At 39.1% G+C, this 23,053-nt stretch overlaps 1 protein-coding gene across 7 annotated transcripts in view; it reads right to left on the bottom strand.

Annotated features, from left to right (window-relative positions):
• Positions 1 to 23,053, bottom strand: part of HIVEP1 (HIVEP zinc finger 1) — a 145,997-nt gene that overhangs the window by 92,976 nt on the left and 29,968 nt on the right. The gene's annotated exons all lie outside the window — the stretch shown is intronic.

Below are 23,053 nucleotides of genomic sequence, written 5' to 3'. Positions count from 1 at the left end.
AAATGCATATTTCACTTGTATGCAACAGCTGTTGCAGTCTCTTAGATTTTTACTGGATAACCACACACCATGGCATGCTTTACTCACTTGGAAAGTCCCCCTACACAGTGTTTGAACTTTTTTGAAACCACAGAGGACAGTTCCCAATATAACTCATCTGGGCAACTTCACATAAAAGAACAATTTTCCAGAAAGCCACAGAGGTTCTAAGACTGTTGAAGCATAATTATGAGCATGTGTAATTATGGACCAAGAATCTAATCAAAAGCAAAGAAAGAGCGCACTGAGGAGACATGATGAAAAATAACAAAAAATAAAAATTTCAATCCTCCAATAAGACAAATTTAGAATATCACTCATGCACAGTCGTCCATACAACTTCCCTTCCCCACAACTGGGAAAGAGGAGAAAAAAAAGGATACAGTCTGTATACTAATGTGTAAAGTGTAATTAAACTAGTTTCCTCTTCTCTGGAAATATACAGCATAAGTGAGTGTACATCTACATATACCTACACTTTTATATTTTACTTATAATTTATGTAATACATATGTTTACACACATATGCACACATATACACACAGTAATACAAGGATAAAGCGTGCATGGTATTTTTAATCTAGAGGCCCGGTGCACAGATTCGTGCACCAGTGGGGTCCCTCAGCCTGGCCTGTACCCTCTTGCAATCCAGGACCCCTTGGGGAACGTCAGACTGCAGGTTTCGGCCCAATCGCTGCAGGTCAGGCCAAGGGACCCCACCAGTGCATTGATCTGTGCACTGGGTTCTAGTATGCATATAAAATCTTTGGTTAATCTCTTCCCACCCTTGCCATCCCCCACTTCCCTCTGAGATTCATCAGTCTGTTCCATGTTTCTATGCCAGTGTTTTGAGTGCCTGCCCCCTGGTGGTCAGTGTGTGTCATAACCACTGGTCAGACGGTCAAACAGCCACTTTAGCTTTTAAGTATATAAATGGTTACTTACTGAAGAGGAGATGACAGAGGCAGAAACTGAACTTCTTTAACAATATCTTGTTTTCTAGATTATACTTTGGAACCATGTAAATACCTTATATACCGTAATTACACATAAAAATTTAACCAAAATCATTCCTAAAAACAAAAATATGTGGCAAATGAATTTAAATATGTATTGAATGGTGGCATAACTATATAAGAAAAGTGACACTAAAACACAATACTTTAACTACATATCCCTAGTCTAAGGACAAAAGAAAATACACACAAATGCTGATGGTGGTATTGGTGCTAATATTCTGAAACTGTTGAGTATCAGGGGATAAAACAAGTAAGTGATTTCATCATACCAGGAATCACTGAGTATAAGGTTTCTCATTGAGAGAGAAGGAGGTGTAAGATTAAAAAGAGATTCAGTAAAAACCCTGTAGTCCTTACTTTTGTCTTAAAATATACATGTATGTTTCTGGATATATGTACCTTCACAGAGAGCTTACTGAATAGGCTTAGAAACAATGGCCAACCCAGAAGAAATGACCACACCTGGCACCTAGACTGTGAGTCCCAGAGACTTTACACGACAGCACATCTGAGCTCCATCAAAAGAGCATTTTGACTAGTGACAACCAGAAGCAAGAGCACAGCTGACTATGGAATAGGATGAACAAAAACTGGAAAAAATAAAGGAACACAGTCTCTTTACATGACGTACATGGCTCCACCTGGCCACAGAGGAAGTGGGAAAAACAAGAATATAAAACCAATAGTGGTTCCCTAAACACAGGGTTGCTCTCCAAGGCTGATGGAGTAGGTGCCCCTGTGTTCAGGGCAGATAACAGTATCAGTATAAGGACAGGTTACAAGGGACAGGCTCAGGCCAAGCTGATCAGATAGATAAGAGGCTTCAATTTTCTCAGGAGCAACAGGGACAGACACTGAATGTGTACTGACTTAGACCCTACATGAGAGCCCAGGACACCCATCAATAACTAACATTCTCCCAAGGAATAGCTGACTGTTCGTCATCAATTTAATGTTACAAACTAATTCACCTGTCTTTCTCATTATAATAATTACATCTAAAAAAAAAAGCAAAAATTCACCAAAGAAATGTTCCCTCATCTATAGTAATAAAAGTATAATATGCTAATCAGACCAGAGAGCCAGATGACTTCTCTGGACAAAGCCAGGCTGTGAGGGCTGAGGCAAGCCACCATGGCTGTGAGGGCCAGGCCACACGCACGCATTTCATGCATCAAGCCTCTAGTTATAAAATAAAAATTGTTGAAGCCCCAAATAGATCATGCTAGAAAAAAGGAAACTTATTCAGTAAAACTACTCAAACTTGCCAGGAAAGTATACACTCATTAGTTGGATATCCACAAATACAATTTTTTTTAAAATAACCTTCTGGGATTTAGTGGTCTTGATTTAACAGACTTTAGATTTAACAAACAAAATTTCCATTCCATATGTCATATGTGAAAATTAACACCCTGTCAATTTTAAAATGCTTTTAATCAAGATTTGCTTAAAATTAACAGGTTATTTTTTTATTATTAACTCACTGTTATTTTTAACAAATTTTAGCAAATAGACTATATGTTGGAAAAAAACACTGTAGTAATTTTATCAATATCAATAAATATTACATATCTACAACTATAGTCCACATGTTTTGTTTTGTTCATCATCACCCAACTTGAACCTCTGGTATGATCCCACTGGGGAAGTTAGAATTGGAGATATAGCAGAGACTGAGTAGTATGGCTCTGGCAGGGGCCACATTCTCCCCACTGAGTGCCTGACCCACCACCCCCAAGTAGGGAGCCCACTAGTCCCATCCTTAGGACCCAGTCACACTGCCCTATCAAGCCCTATCAACTGTGAAAGTTTTAGTTGAACACAACCAACTTGGGCCCACTCTTCAGTTTTTTTTCATAAGACTATGGATGAAATCCAGGAAATCTCAGGGGATGGCAGTGTAGCCAACAGGTAGATGCTGACTTCAGGGAACCTTGGACCTTTTACTGAACTGCCCCCAGCTCAGGGTTGCAGGAAGCCAACCCTTGTAAAAAAGCATGGCCCCTCCCGTACACAATCAGGTCCGTGGATGTGGCCGCAAACAGCGAATAACATGGTATCTCCAAACAAGAAACCCCAAGGCTGGGTGTACACAATGTTTGACATCAACCTGCACCAGAACCCTAGCCAAGTGGGCCCAGAACCAACACAGCCAATGGTGGACTTCAAACTACACCAGAGATCAATCCAAATAGCCACAAAAATGGTATAGCCAAAGGGGAATGCCAACAGGCCTCCAAACTTGGTGGGAGGAGCCCCAGAACAGGGACTCATAGACAGTAAATAAGTACTATCCTTATAGTCAGCTGTACCCACGAATGAGCCAACAACATTCATGATTCAACTATATCAGGAGGGACATGGAACCCACACAAGAATGATTTCTGGAGCTCCTAGGTCAAATGATCTAGAACACATGTGTCAAACACAAGGCCCGCGGGCCAAATCCAGCCCGCCAGGCCTTGCAATGTGGCCCGCACCGCGCTGTCATCACTGCACTCCGCTGTCAGTTTATGACATTGTCAGTTTATGACTGTTCAGTAAACCATTCGGCCCGCGATTTAGGCTGGATTTTAGATTTTGGCCCCTTCTCTGATTGAGTTCGACACCCCTAATCTAGAAGAATGCACCACTGAGACTCACAAGGCACCTATATCAAAAAGCCCTCATAACAACCTTGGAAGGGACAGCAGGTCTACCTAATACACAGAGACAAACATAAAAAGGCAGACAAAATGGGCAAATAGAGAAATGCATCCTATAGGAAAGAACAAGAGAAATCCACAGGAAAAGAATTATATAGAATGAAAGCAAGCAAGATACTGGATGCTGAATTTAAAGCAATGGTTATAAGAATACTCAAGTACCTCAGGGGGAGAATACATGATCTCAGTGAGAACTTACCCCAAGAGAAAGCAAGATTTAAAAAGGACATAGAAACCAGTAGGAAATGAATACCCTAGGAGAAATCAACAGCAGGGTAGATGACGCAGAAGATTAAATCAGCGATTTAGAGTACAAGATAATAGTAAGTACACAAGGAAAACAGCAAAACAAAAAGATAATTTTTTTAAATTAAGAAAGTCTAATGGATCACGGGGACAACATCAAATGTAACAACATCAGCATCATAGGGTACCAGAAAAAGAAGAGAGCAAAAGATCAAGAACCTATGTGAAGAAATAATGGCTGAAAAACTAGCAAAACTGGTGAAGGAAAAAGTCATACAAGTTCAGGAAGCTCAGAGAGTCCCAATCAAGATGTCCTCAAAGACGCCCACACCAAGACACAGTATAATTAAAATGGCAAAGGTTAAAGACAGAAAGAGGGAATTTTAAAAGCAAGAGAAAGACAGTGAGTTGCCTACAAGGGAGTGCCCATTATGCTATTAGCTGACTTCTCAACAGAAACACTTCAGGCCAGAAGAAAATGGAATGAAATATTCAAAGTGATGGAAGCAAGGACCTACACCCAAGACTACTCTATTCATCAAGGCTATCTTTTAAAATTGAAGGTGAAATACAGAACTTCCCAGACCAAAAAATAAATAAATAAAATAATAATCTAAAGAATTTATCATCACCAAACCAGTACTGCAAGAAATGTTAAAGGGCCTACTTTAAAAAGAAAAGAAAAAAGAGTAAATGAAACAAAAAGAGGAACACAGTTATAAAGAATAAAATGGCAATAAGTACCAATTAATAATTTTAAATGTAAACAGATTAAATGTTCCAATCTAAAAACATAAGATAGCTGAATTTATAGGAGAACATGACCCACATATATGCCGCCTACAAGAGACCCACATAAGAAAAATAGATGCACACAAACTGAATGTGAAAGAATGGGGAAAAATATGTCCCTTGCAAATGGAAATGAAATTAAAGTTGGGGTAGCAATTCTTGGAATGAATTAGACTTTAAAACAAATACTATATAGTAAGAGAAAAGGAGGACACTACATAATGATAAATGGAGCACTCTAACAAGAGGCTAATACCTTGTAAACATGTATGCACCCAACATAAGAACACCAAAATATGTAAAGCAAATCTTGATGTACATACAGAGAGAGATTGACAATAATACAGTCATTGTAGGGGATTGAAATACCCCATTAACATCAATGAATATATCTTTAGAAAAGAAAAAAAAAACAGCAACAAGAAAATAGCCACCTTGAATGACACATTAGAATTAGATCATATAGCTTTATTGATATCTTCAGAGCATGACACCCCAAAGCAACAGAATATACATTCTTTTCAAGTGCACATAGAACATCTTCTATGACAGATCATGTTAGGAAACAAAAACAAGTCTCAATAAGTTTAAGATTAAAATCTTATCAAGCATCTTCTCTGACCATTATAGTTTGAAACTAGAAATCAATTACAAGAAAAAACTGAAAAAACACAAACACATGTAAGCTTCATAGCATATTATTCATGCAATGAATGGGTTAACGAACAAATCAAAAGTTACCTGGAGACAAATAAAAATGAACACACAACAACCCAAAATCTATAAGATAAGGTGAAAGTAGTCCTGATAAGGGTAACTCTTAGGTTTACAGGCCTACCTCAAGAAGCAAGAAAAAACACACACAAATAAACAAGCTAACCCTAATTCTAAAAGAGGTAGGAAAATAACAAACAACAAAGCTCAGAATAAATAGAAGGAAATAATAAATATTAGAGTGCAAATAAATGGCATAGTGCATTAAAAAAAAAATTACAAAAGATCAATAAAACCAAGAGCTAGTTCTTTGAAAAGATAAATAAAATTGACAAATCTTTAACCAGACTCAACAAAAGAGAAAGAGGAGGGGGTGGGAACAAATAAATAAAATTAGAAACAAAAGCAGAAAAGTAACAGCTAACGCCACAGAAATAAAAGGATAGCTGAATAGATTACATAGGATTTTAAGAAAACACTATGAACAACGATATGCCAACAAATTGGAAAACCTGGGCAAAATGGACAAATTCCTAAAAACATATAGTCTTCCAAAACTAAATTAGGAAAATCAGAAAATCTGAGTAGACTAATTACAACTATTGAAATTGAAGCAATAATAATAAATTAAAAAAAACTCCTAGTAAACAAAAGCTCTGGTCCAGATGGTTTCACAGGGGAGTTTTACCAAACATTCAAAAACTAATTAACACCTATTCTCCTCAAACTATTCCAAAAAATCCAAGGGAGAGGAACACTTCCAAGCTCTTTACAAGGCCAGCATTATAGTAATCACAAAACTAGATAAAGACACTACAAAAAAAGAGAATTACAGGCCATATCCCTGATGAACATAGATGCTAAAATTCTCAACAAAATATTAAATCATATCCAGCAATACATTAAAAAGAACATATACAATGATCAAGTGGGATTTATTCTGGGGATACAAGACTGATACAATAATCACAGATCAATAAATGTGATTATTGATCTGTGATTATCAATAAATGTAATATACCACAAAAACAAAATAAAGGATAAAAATCACATGATGATATTCATAATTGCAGGAAAAGTATTTGAAAAAAATCCAGCACCCATCCTATCTAATAAAGAGGGAATATGCTAATTGACCATTACTCTGTCACAAAGATGGCTGCACCCACAGCTGAGGCCAAGTTCCCATAAGGAGCCTTAAGGAGCAATCAGCAGGGACCTGAGGCTACACTCCACTGGGGGGCTTGTCAGGGGATCCCCTCTGGGGCTTGACAGGGGACCTCAGGCCATACCTCCCACCTGGCAGGGCTTGAGAGGGTGCACTTTCCATCCTGGTCCTGGGCTAGGGAACCTCAGGCTGCTCCCCACATCCCAGTACCAGGTTGGGGGCCCTAAAGCCACACCCTCCACCAAGTGGGGCTTGAAAGAGGACTTCAGGCCATGCCCCCCATCCCGGCACCAGGGCAGGGGACATCAGACCGTACCCCCCGCCCAGCGGGACTTGAAAGGGGACGACCTCAGGCCAAGCCCCCATCCAGTGGGGCTTGACAGGAAACCTCAAGGTGAACCCTCAGTATTGGGCCAGGGGAACTAAGACCGCAACCCTGCCCAGTGGGGCTTGATGGGGAACCTGAGGCTGTACCCCCCTCTTGGTGCTTGGACTGGGGCAAAAACTGTAAATGTTTCCCCTAAGATCAGGAAAAAAGAGATGTTTACTTTCACAACTGTTATTCAACATAGTACTGGAAGTCCTAGCCACAAAAACCAGTCAAGAAGAAGAAATAAAAGGCATTAAAATTGGAAAAGAGGAAGTAAAACTGTCATTATTCATAGATGACATGATACTATACATAGAAAATTGTAAAGGCTCCACAAAATACTACTATAACTGAAAAATAAATGTAATTAGTAGCAGAAAACAAAATTAGTATTCAGAAACTGGTGGCAATAATCAACTATCAGAAAGAGAAATTAAGAAAAATGCCATTGACTATTGCATCAAACAAAGAATAATGTACCTAAAAACAAATTTAACCAAGGAGATTAAACACACTTATACTTGGAAACTTATAGTATTACTGAAGGAAAAAACTGAGGACAAAACAAAGAAGTGGAAGCATATGTTTTCATGGACAGAAAGAATTAACAAGCAATATATAGAATCAGTGCAATTCCTATTACAATGGAATACTTCACAGATCTAGAGCAAATATCCACAAAATTTATATGGAACCACAAAAGGCCCCCAAAAGCCTTAGCAATCCCGAGAAAGAAAAATAAAGTTGGAGGTATCACACTACCTGATATCAAACTATACCACTAGGCCACTATAATCAAAACATCCTGGTACTAGCATAAGAACAGACATATAGATCAATGGAACAAAGAACTCAAAAATAAACCCACACCTTATTTAGATCATTAACATTACAGACAGGAAAGGAAGCAAGAGCATACCATGGAGTAAACATAGTCTCTTCAATAAATGATGATGGAAAAATTGAACAGGTACATGCAAAAAAATGAAACTAGACAACTAACTTAAACCATACAAAAGAATAATCTCAAAATGGAGAAAGGACTTAAACATAAGTCATAAAACCACAAGAATCCTAGACGAAATCATAGGCAATAAAATATCAGATATCTCTCGTAGTAATATTTTTGCTGATACATATCCTAGGGGAAGGGAAACAAAGAAAACAATAACCAAATGGGATTAATCAAACTAAAAAGTTTTTGCACAGCAAAGGAAACCGTCAACAATGGAACTCATTGAGTGGGAGAACGTATTTGCCAATGATACATATGATAAGGGGTTAATTTCAAAAACATATAAAGAGTTTATACAACTCAACACTAGGAAGACAAACAACCCAATTAAAAAATGGACAAATGCCCTGAATAGCCACTTCTCCAAAGAGGACATTGAGATGGCCTTCGACATATGAAAAGATGCTCAATGTCACTAATCAACAGAGATGCAAATTAAACCACATTGAGATATCACCTCAAGTCGATCAGAATGGCTTTCATCAATAAATCAATACACAGCAAGTGCTGGCAAGAATGTGGAGAAAAGGGAACCCTCATGCACTGTTGGTGGGAATGCAGACTGGTATAGCAACTGTAGAAAACAGGATAGTGTTTCTCCAAAAAATTAAAAATGGAACCACTTTTTAACCCAGCAATCCCGAGAGGTAATATATCCGAAGAAACCCGAAACACTACTTCAAAGGAATGTATGCACTCCTATGTTTATCAACATTATTTACAATTAGTGACCCAGTGCACAGATTCGTACACATTGAAAGGAAATTAATTAGAAGAAAGATTCATGTGGTAAATACATTATTACAAAAAATTACACGTCAAAATAGTATCTTTACACATAAAAGCCTAATCAACAGTCAGAGGTAGCTTTGATGCGCTCTGACCACCAGAGAGGACAGATGCTCAAAGCAGGAGTGAAAACCACAGTCATGGAAACATGAAACAGACTGATGAATCTCAGAGGGAAGGGGAAGAGGGCGGGAAGAAATTAACCAAATACCTTATATGCATACTATTATAGAAGCCCAGTGCTCAGATTTGTGCATCGGTGGGGTCCCTTGGCTTGGCCTGCAGGAATCAGGCTGAAACTGTCCTGGTGCATGGATTCATTCACCAGTGGGGTATCTTGGCCTGGCCTGCAGGGATTGAGCTGAAACGGGCACTATGACATTCCCTGAGGGGTCCTGGATTACAAGAGGACATAGGCCAGGCTGAGGGACCTCACAGGTGCACAAATCTGTGCACTGGACCTCTAGTATATAATATAGTATTATAAAATTAAAACATGCGTGCGATTGGCACCCCCAGGAGCTTTATTTGTATCAGGCATGTGCGACTCAACGTTTATTTTGAAATTACCAGTGCACATCATATGTACAGGCAGGTAGGTCGGTCAGATGGGCAACAAATAAATAGTAATTTGGTTCACAATGAATGTCAGCAAAGACAACCAAATTTACAATCAACAATGACAGATCGAAACACATGTGTGGGATTGGAGTGAGCAAGAGCTTTAAATGTATCGCGTATGCATGAATCAACATTTATTTTTAAATTGCCAGTGCACATCATATGTACTGGTCAGTTGGTCAGAAGGTCAGGCAGACAAAAGGTTAGTCACGTAGTGTTTTATATACATATACTAGAGGCCCAGCACACAAACTCATGCAGGTAGGGTCCCTAGGGCCTAGCCTCCTGCGATCATGGCCATCTTCTGCCCATTGACCAGTCCTCAGGCTGAATGCTGCAGCTGCCCAAGGGCTATCTGGCCATTGGGATCACCAGTTCATCCCTGGCTGTTCAGGGCTCAGGCAACTTCACCTCCATGCACATGTGTCGGGCCGGCTGCTGAAGGAACGCGCTGCCTGCTCGGGGCCGTTCACATGGGTGCCACCACCACTGCCTCTGGGGTTTGAGGCACTGACAGAAGCTGTGGGGCATGCCTGTGACCTACCGGTCATGGCGTGTGCAGCCCGAACAGGCAGTGTGTTCCATCAGCAGCTGGCCAGGCACACACACCTGGAGGTGAAGTTGCCAATGCCTGCTTTCCAGAAGGCCTGAGCCCATGAACAGCCGGGGATGAGCTGGTGATCACAACAGCCTGACAGCCAGCCTGGTCCTCTCACCACTCACCGGATTCCCTGATTCACCATCACTGATCCATCAGAACCTGCAGAACGGGGGCAGGGTCCAAGAGGTCAGCGATTCAGCCTACTTGTCAGTCTCTCATGGGCCAAGAGGGCAGGGACCAAGAGGTGCTCAATGTACTTCATGGTGATGGTCATTTGATCGTCATGGTTGACATGGACATTGGCTTTTTATATACCGTATTTTTCGGACCATAAGACGCACCGGACCATAAGACGCACCAGTTTTTAGAGAAGGGAAATGAAGAAAAAAAGATTCTGAAACAAATAGTGTCCTAAAATATTTTATGTGCATTAAAACCCAACATCACAGTCATAAACACATGTAATCAACCCTGTAAAGTAAACAGCAGCATTTAGAACCATTTTAGAGCCGGGCAAGCACACAGAGACCACACAGAGCCGGGCAAGTAAAAAAACTTTTTTTTTACAGTATATGTGTAGGCTATATTTGGACCATAAGACGCAGGGACTTTTTCCCCCCACTTCTGGGGGGAAAAAAGTGCGTCTTATGGTCCGAAAAATACGGTATATAAATAGCCAAGATCTTGAGACATCCCAAATGCCCATCAGTAGATGAGTGGATAAAAAACTATAAGGGTCAAGATGGCCACTGACAAGAATGTAATGAAGGAGAGTGTGTGAGTGAGTGAGTGAGTGAGTGACCGAAAGAGTAGTGTGCAGACTTGTGTGGGATGAGTGTGTGTGAGTGAGGGACAGTTAGATCCTACAGGACATTTGGGGGCTGGTCAAACAAGCTCTCTTAGATGGGAAGCCCCCACTACCACTGCAAGCACTCCTGGGGGCTTAAAGAGAAACCACGCCATTTTGAAGGGGAGAGCTACTGTGATTAGGAGCCCAGCCTCACCATTACCCAGACTGACCACAGACACCACCCAATACCCTAAACCCACTCCGGCCAAAGACCTACTACTGCAGCTGTATACCCACGGACCTGGGGACTCCAGCTTCCTCAGTTGCAGGCTGCTGAGTCCCAGAGTGCACAGCCCTCCCTCAGACCTGTCACTGTGGGCAGAGGCTCTGCAACTTCCAGTACCTTGACTCTCTGGTAACTCTCGGGGCACAAGACAGTCCCACAGACTAGCAACAGTGGGCACAGGCCCCGGGCTTCCTGGAGCCTGGACTCTCTGGTGACTCGCGAGGTGTGAGACACTTCTGCTGACCCACTGCTGTGGGAACAGATCTCATGCTTCCCAATGCTTGGGCTCCCCAGTAACTCTTGGGGCATACACCACTACAACCGGCCCACTGCTACAGCCACAGGCCCCACGCAATCCAGTGCCTGAGCTCCCCAGTGATTCTTGGGGCATAAGACCCTTGCACTGCCACGCCACCATAGCCAAAGGCCTTGCGCACTCTGGCATCTGAGCACTCCAGTGACTCTCAGGGTGCGCAACCCTCTCGCCAAGCCCTCCACTTTGGCCATAGGCCTCACACAACTTGATGCCTGAACCCTTCGATGATAGCAAAAATGGGAGACAAAAACAGAAACAAAAACAAAAACAACCCCCAAAGGAAAGAAAGGAGGAATTTAAAAAAAAAAAAAAAAAAAAAAGAACTAGATTAAATGGAGGAAAGCAGTATGTCAGAAAAAGAATTCAGAGTAAGGGTCATTTAGATCATAAACTAGATACATGAGAAAATTAACAACTTATGTAAGATCCAAGAGGAAATAAAAAATTATATAGCCACAATAAAAAACATGATGGAAGATTTCAACAGTGTACTAGAAGAAGAGGAGGACCCAATTAGTGAGTTAGAAGAAAGGGTAGAGAGAGAGTTTTGGGACAGCATGAAATGGAGTAACATATGTATAATAGGTGTGCCAGAAGGACAAGAAGAGGAACAAAAATTAGAAAACCTATTTAAAGAAATAATGACAGAAAAATTCCCTGATTTAAAGAAGAAAAAAGTAATAAAAGCAGAGCCCAAAACAACATGAACCCAAAAAGACTAACAGCAAGACACATCATAATTACAATGGCAAAGGTTAATTACAAAGTGAAAATCATGAAGGCTGCAAGAGAGAGAGTTAGCTATAAAGGATGTCCCATTAGATTATAAAATGATTTCTCAACAGAAACACATCAGGCCAGAGGGAATGAATGGAATGAAGCATACAAAGTGATGCAAAGCAAGGACTGAATCGAACAATACTCTATCCAGCAAGGCTATTATTCAAAACTGAAGGGGAAATCAGGAGCACCACAGACAAAACAAACAAACAAACAAACAAAAACAAAAAAAACCACTAAGGAAGTTTATCACTACCAAGCCAGCAATGCAAGAAATGCTAAAGGAACTGTTGTACAAAGAAAAAATAGAAAGGGAAGAAGGAACAAAGGCATAAAGAATAGAAATGGCTACAAAGTACCAATCAATAATAACCTTAATCGTAAATGGACTAAATGCTCCAAACAAAAGACATAAAGTGGCTAAATAGGTAAGAAAACATAACCCATATATATGCTATCTGCAAGAGACCAACCTCAGAACAAGGGACTCACACAGATGGAAAGTGAAGGGATGGAAAAATACAGGTCATGCAAATGGAAATGAAAAAAAAAAAAAAAAAAAAGCTGGGGTAGCAATACTTATATCAGACAAAATAGACCTCAAAGTGAAGGCTGTAACAAGATATAAGGATTGCCACTACATAACATTAAAGGGAATGATACAAAAAGATGTAACTCTAGTAAACATATATGTACTCAGTGCGGGAGCACCCAAATACATAAAAAAAAAAAATCTTCTAGAAGATATCAGGGGAGAGATTGACAGCAATATAATCATAGTAGGAGACTTTAATAGCCCATTGACATCACTGGATAAATCCTCTAAACAAAAACATAAATCCTAAATGACTCACTATATCAGATGGAACTTTAATCGACATTTTCAGAACATTTCGCTACAAAGCTACAGAATATACATTCTTCTTAAGTACACATGGGACATTTTCAAAGATAGAGCACATAATGGGACACAGGCAAAGTGCCTCCAAATTCAAGAAGACTGAAATCATATCAAGCATCTTCTCAGATCACAATGGCAAGCATTATCCTAATCCTAAAACAGGACAAAGACACTCAAAGAAAGAGAATTACTGATGAGTAAAGATACTAAAATCTAAAACAAAATTCTAGCAAATTAGATCCAACATTACATTAGAAAGATCATACAAAATGACCAAGTGTGATTTATTCTGGGAATGCAAGGGTGGTATAACATCCCCAAATTAATAAACCTGATATATCACATAAACAAATTGAGAGACAAAAATAACAGAATCAGGTCAAGTGATGCAGAAAAGCATTTGACAAAATCCAACACCCTTTCTTGATAAAAACTCTCAGCAAAGTGGGAATAGAGGGGTCATACCTAACATAATAAAAGTCTAATATGACAAATCTACAGTGAACATCATATTCAATGGGCAAAAAATAAAACCATTTCCCCTAAGAACAGGAACAAGACAGGAATGCCCATTCTTACCACTTCAATTCAACATAATACTGGAAGTGCTAGCTATAGTGATCAGACAAGAATAAAAAATAAAAGGCATTCAAATTGAAAAAAGTAAGTAAAACTGTCATTATTTGCAGATGACATGATATTCTACATAGAAAACCCTAAAAACTCAATCAAAAAAATACTAGATTTAATAAATGAATTCAGCAATGTAGCAGGATACAAAATAACACCCAGAAATATGTGGCCTTTTTATATACCAACAATGAACTCACAGAAAGAGAAAAAACAAACAAACAACAATCCCATTTATCATTGCAACAAAAAAATTAAGATACCTAGGAATAAATTTAACTAAGGAGATAAAAGACCTGTACTCAGAAAACTATGGGGCATTGAAAAAAAACATAGAGGAAAACATAAAATAAATTAAAAAAAAAAAAAGGGAGAATATACCATGTTCATGCACTGGTAGAATCAACATCATTCAAAGTCCATACTACCCAAAGTAATCTATAGATTTAATGCAATACCCATTAAAATACCAACAGCATATTTCACAGACCTAGAACTCTCCAAAAATTCATCTGGAATAAAAAATACCCCAAATAGCCTTTGCAATCTCGAGAAGGACAAACAAAAAGTTCTATCAAGTTGATATCAAGCTATATTACAAAGCATCTGTTCTCAAAACTTCCCAGTACTGACACAAGAACAGACATGTAGACTAATGGAATAGAACAGAGAACCAGGAAATTGACCTAAGCCATTATGCTCAATTAATATCTGACAAAGGAGACAAGAGCATACAATAGAATCAAGACTGTCTCTTCAATAAATGATGTTCTAAGAACACCATCTTAGAACATATTCTATATAATAAAAGCCTAATATGCAAACCTGGGATGGTTATTTGACTGAGAGTTGGACCATTCACTATGACGTGCACTGAGCAACAGGAGACACATGGTATGTGTCAGCGATGCAGCACTGGAAGCAGGTGGCAGTAAAGGTGCTGCCAGTCGCAATTGGCCCTGATGAATGCGGGACCTCGGCAGGATGATAGAGCAGGTGAACAGGAGGAGCCAGGTCAAGGCGCGTGCAAGTGGAGGCCTAATCGCCCCACAGACAGTGACCAGCGACAGTGACGGGGCCAGGGCTGATTGCCCCCACTCCAACCTGGTCACCCTTAAGTACCCTTCCCTACTGATCTTGTCACCCCTAACTGTCCTCCCCTGCAAGCCTGGTCACCTCTAACTGTCCTCCCTTGCCAGCCTGGTTCAGGATCAGACCTAAATGGGCAGTCAGACATCCCTTGAGGGGTCCCAAATTGGAGAGGGTACAGGCTGGGCTGAAGGACACACACCCCTTCCCTGTGCACAAATTTCATGCACCAGGCCTCTACTATATATATAAAAACTTAATAAATATTGGTCATTATTATATACAAAATATCATTACTGTATGGTTAACTTTGAAAATACTACTCAAGTATAGAATATCAAAATGTTTGCAAATACAGGGGAAAAAACAAAAACAAAAACTTGAACACAATCTAAAAGTCCATAAAATCTACAAAAGTAGTTCAGACATTCAGGACAAAAAAAAAGTAAAATTTTTCCAGTTTCTCTGTCACTTAAATCATTAAAAATGCTCCTGGTGAAGTCTCAGTAATTTAAATTACATGTATTTTGTCTCTCTGGTCAATGTTTCACAAAAGATACTTAACCTTCTTTTGAAAATCACATTCATTTATAAACAGAAACTTCAAGTACTAAAAATAAAAATTAACCGCTGGGTTTCAAATTAGTGGATTTAAAAAGAACCATTGTAAATCATGGCTTTCTAATCTTTGTATATGCTATAATCAAGTTTTTATTAGGCATGTTTGCACCACTAAAGATATTACAGAATTCATTTAGTAGGTATGCACTGTTAAAATTATAATGCATTTTTAATTGTTAGTAAATGAGGGTTGAGTTCTGTTATAAAAAGTGTTTATACGCTATAAATACCATGGCTAACACAGGCTCCAAGGCTAGGTAGGCCAATCATCACTGGCACCAGTCTCTTCACATAAAGGGGTACGCTTCATTAGCAAGCATTAGCTCACCATGAGTTTCCTGATAAAAATAACTGCTAGATCAAGGCTGTACCCACTGCACAATCCCAAGGGATCCATTCACATACTCTTTAGGAGTTGGCAGCACAGGGGCCCTGGGCCACCTTGCCACGGTGACAGGAACCTTGAAAAATGTGCCTGACTCATGAAATGTTAAAGGAAGTGTACAAATCAAATAAATCTCCCCTAGCATGCCCCACCTTCCTTTCAGATTAATCTGACATGTCAGGAGCCAATTCTAATGTGGAACAAAGCTTCCCTGCTCCTCTATCTACCAAGCAATTATTGGGACCAGGGGCTGAGTTGCTTGTCTGAGGTGGATGATGGATTTATTTGCATCCACATACATGTCCAATCTGACTTCTGGACAATGGTATGTATAAAAAAGCCCAGTAGATAACAGGATTAGACACAAGAGATGAATGTACTAAAAGAAAGCCAAGATCCACACAGTGTTTCATCACCCCGGTGATCTCATTAGCCTAGTGTTCTCAATAACTCAGCTAAATAGCCACAGAAGCTTTAATAAGCTGGAAAATAAACATGAACTCTCTCACAAAGCAAATTCAACTTAGCTGCACAGATGATTACAGGTAAGCATCACAGCGAAGGCTCCAGAATGATTGTATAGGAAGGAGGAAGGGCCAGTCGACTTGAAACACGTAACTACAAACTGTACTTGCACAGCAAGCACAAGGCTGAAGTCAGAGACATGTAGTCAGAGACATGTGGTTAGGGGGAGCCAATGAGGAGATGAGACAGGAGAGGGTTGGGGTGAAATAGAGTGGAATGAGGTAATGTAGGGTGGGCCCTAAAGCTTCCAGAGGTATATTTTGGTGCCTGCCCTTAGTTCCCAATTAAAAAGCTGCAATTTTTAAATTGAACTGTATTTTTTTTGTTTAGAAATGAGAATATATTTCCCATTAGAAAAAATATATACATGTTGGTGGTTTGTTGACTAGCTCATTTTAAAAGTCCATAAATTTGCCTTCCAGAGTGATAAAACTTAATACATATCCCAATTATTTATTTTAACAATATTTTGAGGGGAAGGCAAATTCATTTAGAATTCTTGTTCAGGAAGCCAGAAACTCATTTTCTGAGCCTACCATTCAGGGTACTAAAATAGTAGTCTCAATAGGGGCAGGCCCAACCCAACGAATGCTTAACTTACATGTATGGGGCGCGCACACACACACACACACACACACACACACACAATCCCAAATATATATAGAGAGAAAATGGTATAACCATTTATCTTCATTTTCACACATCTTCTACAATTAGCCATACTCCACCACCCCCTTGGACTACTCTGAAGCACAACTCTGTGGGAAATCTTGTTTGACATATTAACTGAAGTACATGGCATTTAAAGAATAGACAACAGACTTGTTAGAAATCTCACAAAGCCTAGAACAGTCTCTAACTAAAAATTCTAGAAATGTAAGTAATAATATAACAAGAAAATACTGGTAAGTGTCTAATTCAAAAGGAACCTCTTCTGCACTTGATACTGAAGCAATCAACACTTCCCAAGCTACAACCAAATCCAGTAAAATGGGAAATGCTGTCTGTCACATGACACTCACAGGCATCCCGACAGCACAGGAAATGCCTAGCTAATTAAACATTTTTTAAGGAAAGAGAGTAGCTAAAAACAGACTTTACAATAAAAATTTAGGATATTTAAAGCACACATTAAGAAATGTGATTTTTTTAAAAGGACAGTGAAGCTTAATTTACCCTTTTAGAATTTAAAACTCACTAACAAGCTAATGTCAAAAAATAGTATGGTATTAGCACAGAAGTAAGTTAGTAGACCAGGCCAGGAGTCCAAGAATACAGGACAATTCTGTGAGGAAAAGATTCATTTAGTAAATAATCCTGGCAAAATGACTTTATTTCTAGGAAAAGAATAGATCCTCTACCTCACAATATACAAGTAAATTAAAGATTTAAATACAAAAAAATCACATTATACTGAAATTCAAGGCATCAATCATAACACAAATCATTATTTTACATGCCACTGAAAAAAATACACTACCAGTTAAAAGAAAACCAATCTAAAAAGAAAGTGAGTTAATATGAAGAGGTAATAGAGGATAAAAGAGAAACAACAAAAATATATTAACAAGTCACCATTTTTCACCCTTACAGGTAGCTATAGGTGAAATCCAGTGACAATGAAGATAACGAGGAAAAGGGAGAAGAGGTGCTGCTACAAATTCTTCATCCAGAAATCTAGTCATTTTTATTAAAACTAGAGGCCAAATGCACAAATTCGTGCATAGGCACGGTCCGGGGCGGGGGAGGGGGGGGGGGCGCGGGAGGGTAATGCAGGAATGGGAGCCAGGACACAATCAGCCCTCAGGGTGAGCAGTGAGAAGCCCTTGCCAGGCCCGGGATCCAGATCTGTCCTGCTGACGTTCCCGCCAGTTCTTGGGAGCCACCTAGCTGCCGCTTTTGTATCTTTTCTTCCTTATGGAGTGTCTAGAGAGGGGAAGTGGCCACAGTGCTGGAGGCTGACTTCCAAGAGGCAGGGGATGCTGTTGGAATTGCACTCGTCTGTTGGAGTCTGAACCATTCTCCAGAGATTGGACATGCAGGACTACTGAGGGAGTGGATACCTCTGGGCCAGTGGGCCTCAGGGACAAGTCTGCCAGTTGAGCAGCATTGCTGCTATGGGAGTGCAGTGGCCACGAGGGGACAGCTCCTGCATTGAGTGTCTGCTCCCTGGTGGTCAGTGCATGACATAGCGACCAGTCATTCCAGGCATTTGGTCACTTGAGCTTTTATATATAGATATATGATAATATTGTGGATGTGCTTTGACTTAGTAATTATAATTTGGGAATCTATCCTATAGGAATAAAAGTATTAAAAATCAGTAAATAAAATCTACATGCCAAGCATGTTTACATCAGCAGTTTGTAATTGGCAAAAACAAAATCAACTTATCCTATATTATAAAAGCCTAATATGCTAAGTGTCCGGCCATTTGACTGTTTGACCAGGAGGTAGATGTTCCAACCGGTAGGTTAGCTTGCTGCTGGGGTCCAGCCAATCAGAACTGGGCAAGACAGGCTGGACATGCCCTGGAGCCCTCCTGTGGTTCCTCCCCAGACGATTGATAGTGCACCAGTGGGGTCCCTCCGCCTGCCCAGCGCCCTCTCGTAATCCAGGACCCCTCTCGCAATCCAGGAGAGCTGGTTTTGGCCCAATACCCACAGGCCAGGCTGAGGAATCTCACTGGTGCATGAATCCATGCACTGGGCCTCTAGTGTATTCAATAAAAAATAATGCAATTAGGTAAATTTGTATTTTAGATTATATAACTAATTCAACTATGCATTATGATCTCTATGTAATGAGCTTATGTCCACATCAAACTAGTGAATAGAAAAGAGCAAACTAAAATGTAATGTACATATTATCCCATCATTTTGTTTTAAAAAAAATGAGCAAACCTCTCTTGAGTATTTACTTCTAAAGACAGAAAGATGTAGGAGATACAGCAAGCTGCTAACAGTTCAAAGGGAGAAAGACAGACCCAATTGATCTACGGGTCCACTGCCCAATCAATTAGGTCTTTTACCTGAATGAATAAATTAGAATTCCCTTTCTGCCTTAAAAGAAGCATATCCTACTCTGCTACCCTTTTCCAGGTCAGAATATTTAGATCTGAGATACTACTCCACTTCTATCTAGCCACTGTATGTTTTCTAAGTCTTTGGCTAGAGTTGTGTTTCTTACGTAAAAACTAAGAAAACTGAATTACATAATCATTTTCAATATTCTACTCTTTTTTTTTAACTGACAAAAGTATAATCTTTCAGTTGTTTACATGATTTATTCTTCAATAAAACACAAACTACCATAAAATGGACAAAACACAATTCTTTCTTTCTCCTTCTAAACACAAGTTCAAAGAAGATACAATGGAAATGTATGAAAATAAAAGAGTTCATTTCTGTCTGAGAAAATGTCTCCATAAATTAAATTGTTTAGGGGTAGCACAAGTTGTGAGGCAGAGAATCAAGTATCCTCAATCTCACTCTCTGGGTTCAAGATCAGTCAGTAAGGTGCAATTTAAAAGCATATTTAAGTTCTAGTCTTTAAAACAAATGTGCGTACAGGCAAGTCATTTGCAATGCCTCTGGAAGCAAAGTATATACATTGACCCTAATTACAGACAAGCCACAAATAAAGTTTTAAAAATTCAATTCACACAAGTTTTCTGCATTGAGCAAAACGTTATAAAAATTGAATGTTTTTTGCTTCATTCATAAAGAACATTGAACAATCAGTATGCTAAACACACTACTTTTCCCCAGTTGTCTATAGTTTGTTTCTAGAAAGAACAAAATACTGTGGTAGTCTCAAATCTATGGGCAATTTAAATCAATATTGAACATTTAAGAAGCTATATAAATCCACACATTTCTTTAGAAAGAAAAGAATCAGATCAATGATTCTTTGCTTTGTGAAAGAACTAATTTCTTAAAAGAAAAAAATTATTTAATTTTTTTATCTTCTAAGAGAATTATCTTCTGTGAACATCATAAAGGATTTGCACCACCTGGTGGAAAAGCAAAGATTCAAACACAGTTAAATCTCTTTATTACAGAGCATTTCTTAGGTCTTCTTGGATCAAAAGTCCTCTTAGGACCCTGATGAAAGCCCTGGGTCCCCTCCTATCCAAAGCAGGCCACTGCATGCATACTCACAGCAGGTGCACATTCAAACAAGCAAATAAGTACTTTCAACAACTCCTGCATTCAGCAATAGAAAATATTCATCTTTCCTTTGGTTTATATTTCCTCTTAGCTGCCCAGAATCTGAATCCTTACTCCAGAGTTAGAAAATCCACTACTTGGGGTATCCTAGTGGGCAGCCAAGCCCTGTTTCCTCTCCCCCCAGAGCCACAAGGCCAGATGCTCTCCCTCCCTGAAGTCTGGCCACAGGGTGTGTTCAGGCAACCAGTGGGTGCTCCAGCACACTGTACCCATGGCAGATCACTCAGAGGGCTGGTGCTCCCCACCACAGGCTGCTCAAGATCCAATAGTGCTCCTTGCCAAGACGCTGCATGTTTTAGTGGCACAAACAGCTTCATATCTGTCTTTTAAAATAGATGTTCACTTGTGTTGGTCATTATGTGAGCTATCCACTATACTTCCAATGAATTCCTTTTCTGAGGCAGAGTCTATTTTCTACTCTTTGCAATCACAAATTTCCAGTTTATTATAAGCCTCTCATCTCCAATCAACCAATCCTATGGCCCTCTTCCTAACTTGGAGCCAATGGATACAATGAGATTTAAAGGGCTATTGGAAAATGAAGGTAAGGGAGACAGGATGACCACACAAATGCAGAATATTGTTATCAGAATTTAAGCAGGATTCCTATAAGCCACCCCAAAGAGGCTTGTTTATCAGGGTAGCTTTCATATGGCTCTAGCTGGTATTGACACAACCGGCATGGTTTTAACCAAAGGACTGGCAAACATTTAATGAAAGAAAACTGGTAAAGAAAAGCTAAGTGTCATAGAAACAAAGCACAATGCCCAACAATAGGATATAAGCATTTTTTATTTTTTTTTAATCACCAGAGCAGGTCTGTGTCTTCTTCCCTTTAGGGATGCTACATGAGCACAAATATATCAATACTCCCTATGACCAAGCATTCCAATTTGAAAAAGGCAACCCTAATTTTCAAAATTATCTCAGAATTCCTTTAACTAAAATAAAAATAAGCCTAAATCCTTTCAGTTCAGATAAATATATGACAAAGAGCAAGAAATGATAAATAATTTGCCCAAAGACACACTGCTAGTTTCTGGTGAGAGTTAGGACCCAGAGGTAACAAACTTTATTTTATATGCCAGTTATTCTACTAAGTATATTAAATATAGCATATGTTTTACTAATAATCCTCATCACAAACCAATGATGGATATATCTTAGTCATTTTATAACAGACAATGAGGGTCAGAAGTTAAAAGCTTCATCCACATAGCTCTTAAGAAGCAGAGTAGAGATTCAAAACTCTGTTAATTTCTAAAATTCATGATAGTCTGTTCCTTTCCCAGCTTTATGGTTTGGGGGATAGAGTGAAGAGGGGGGAATGTTCTTAACTTTCTGTGTATGCTATATTTGTCTCTGCAATCTGGTAAAATCTATGGTCCTCTTAAAGAGTGTTTTTATTAAATGCCTAAAACATGTACAATAAAAAAAAAATAAAAAAACCAATTACACCAAAATACAGTTCTCAAACATTAAAAAATACATTTGAGAAATTGTGTTACCTCTGCTTCTTTATGAGGGAAGGCATCTAGTGACTACTGTTATTTGCTTTCAATAGAAAGGACATTGATAGATCAAAGCATTAAAGCACAGTACATGGTATAATGTCCTAAGAGATAAACCATGTTTCTTATTTGTTCCTATATAGCATGCTTTAAAAACAAACAATAAATGGTAGGACTTATCATTTAGATTTTATAATGTTAGAGAATTTAAAGAAAATAATACTCACTACAACCTCTTACCATATTTTTCCGTGTTATAAGACATCCCGTGTATAAAACACCCCATGCATAAGACACCCCTCACCCCCAACTTTTCCAACCCAAACTTAAGAAATCCGTATTTTAAACATTTTGCTGGTTTTACTTTTAAAGCCTTCTTTTTATCTTTCTCTTTTTTTTTTCATCTTAAGGAGTTGTTCTTCCTGTTTTCTCCACTGTCTGATCTTACACTCAGTGAGAGGAGATCAAAATTATCTCTCTGCATCTCTATTTCCATGCACAGCTGATTAATTATGTTCCGTTTGAATTTTGCAAAGTAAGACAATCGCTTACTGGTATTTTATCTGTTTATTTTTTGACATCTTTATGGGATCAGAACACTCCCGTCCCTGCTGCATCTGCACACTCTGCACCTCCACCTCCAATTACAGCATCTGCTGGTATCAGTAACAATGAGGCTCCTGATTGGATGAAGCCTATTTGACAAGGTATGGGCAGCTATGCACCAGCGCAGCTCCCTCCTCGGCTGACTTCCGCGTATAAGACGCCCCTTGATTTTCAGTCTAACAATTTTAGAAAAAAATAGTGCCTTATACACATAAAAACATGGTATATACACAGGATACTTTCCTACAATATCCAATAAGAGTTGTTTCCAACCACATAAAACTGTATTATCCATAAAT

The sequence above is a fragment of the Pipistrellus hanaki genome (assembly GCF_964339955.1).
Source record: "Pipistrellus hanaki genome assembly, chromosome: 2".
NCBI classification, from domain to species: Eukaryota; Metazoa; Chordata; class Mammalia; order Chiroptera; family Vespertilionidae; genus Pipistrellus; species Pipistrellus hanaki.
This window is presented reverse-complemented; position numbering and strand designations above follow the sequence as displayed.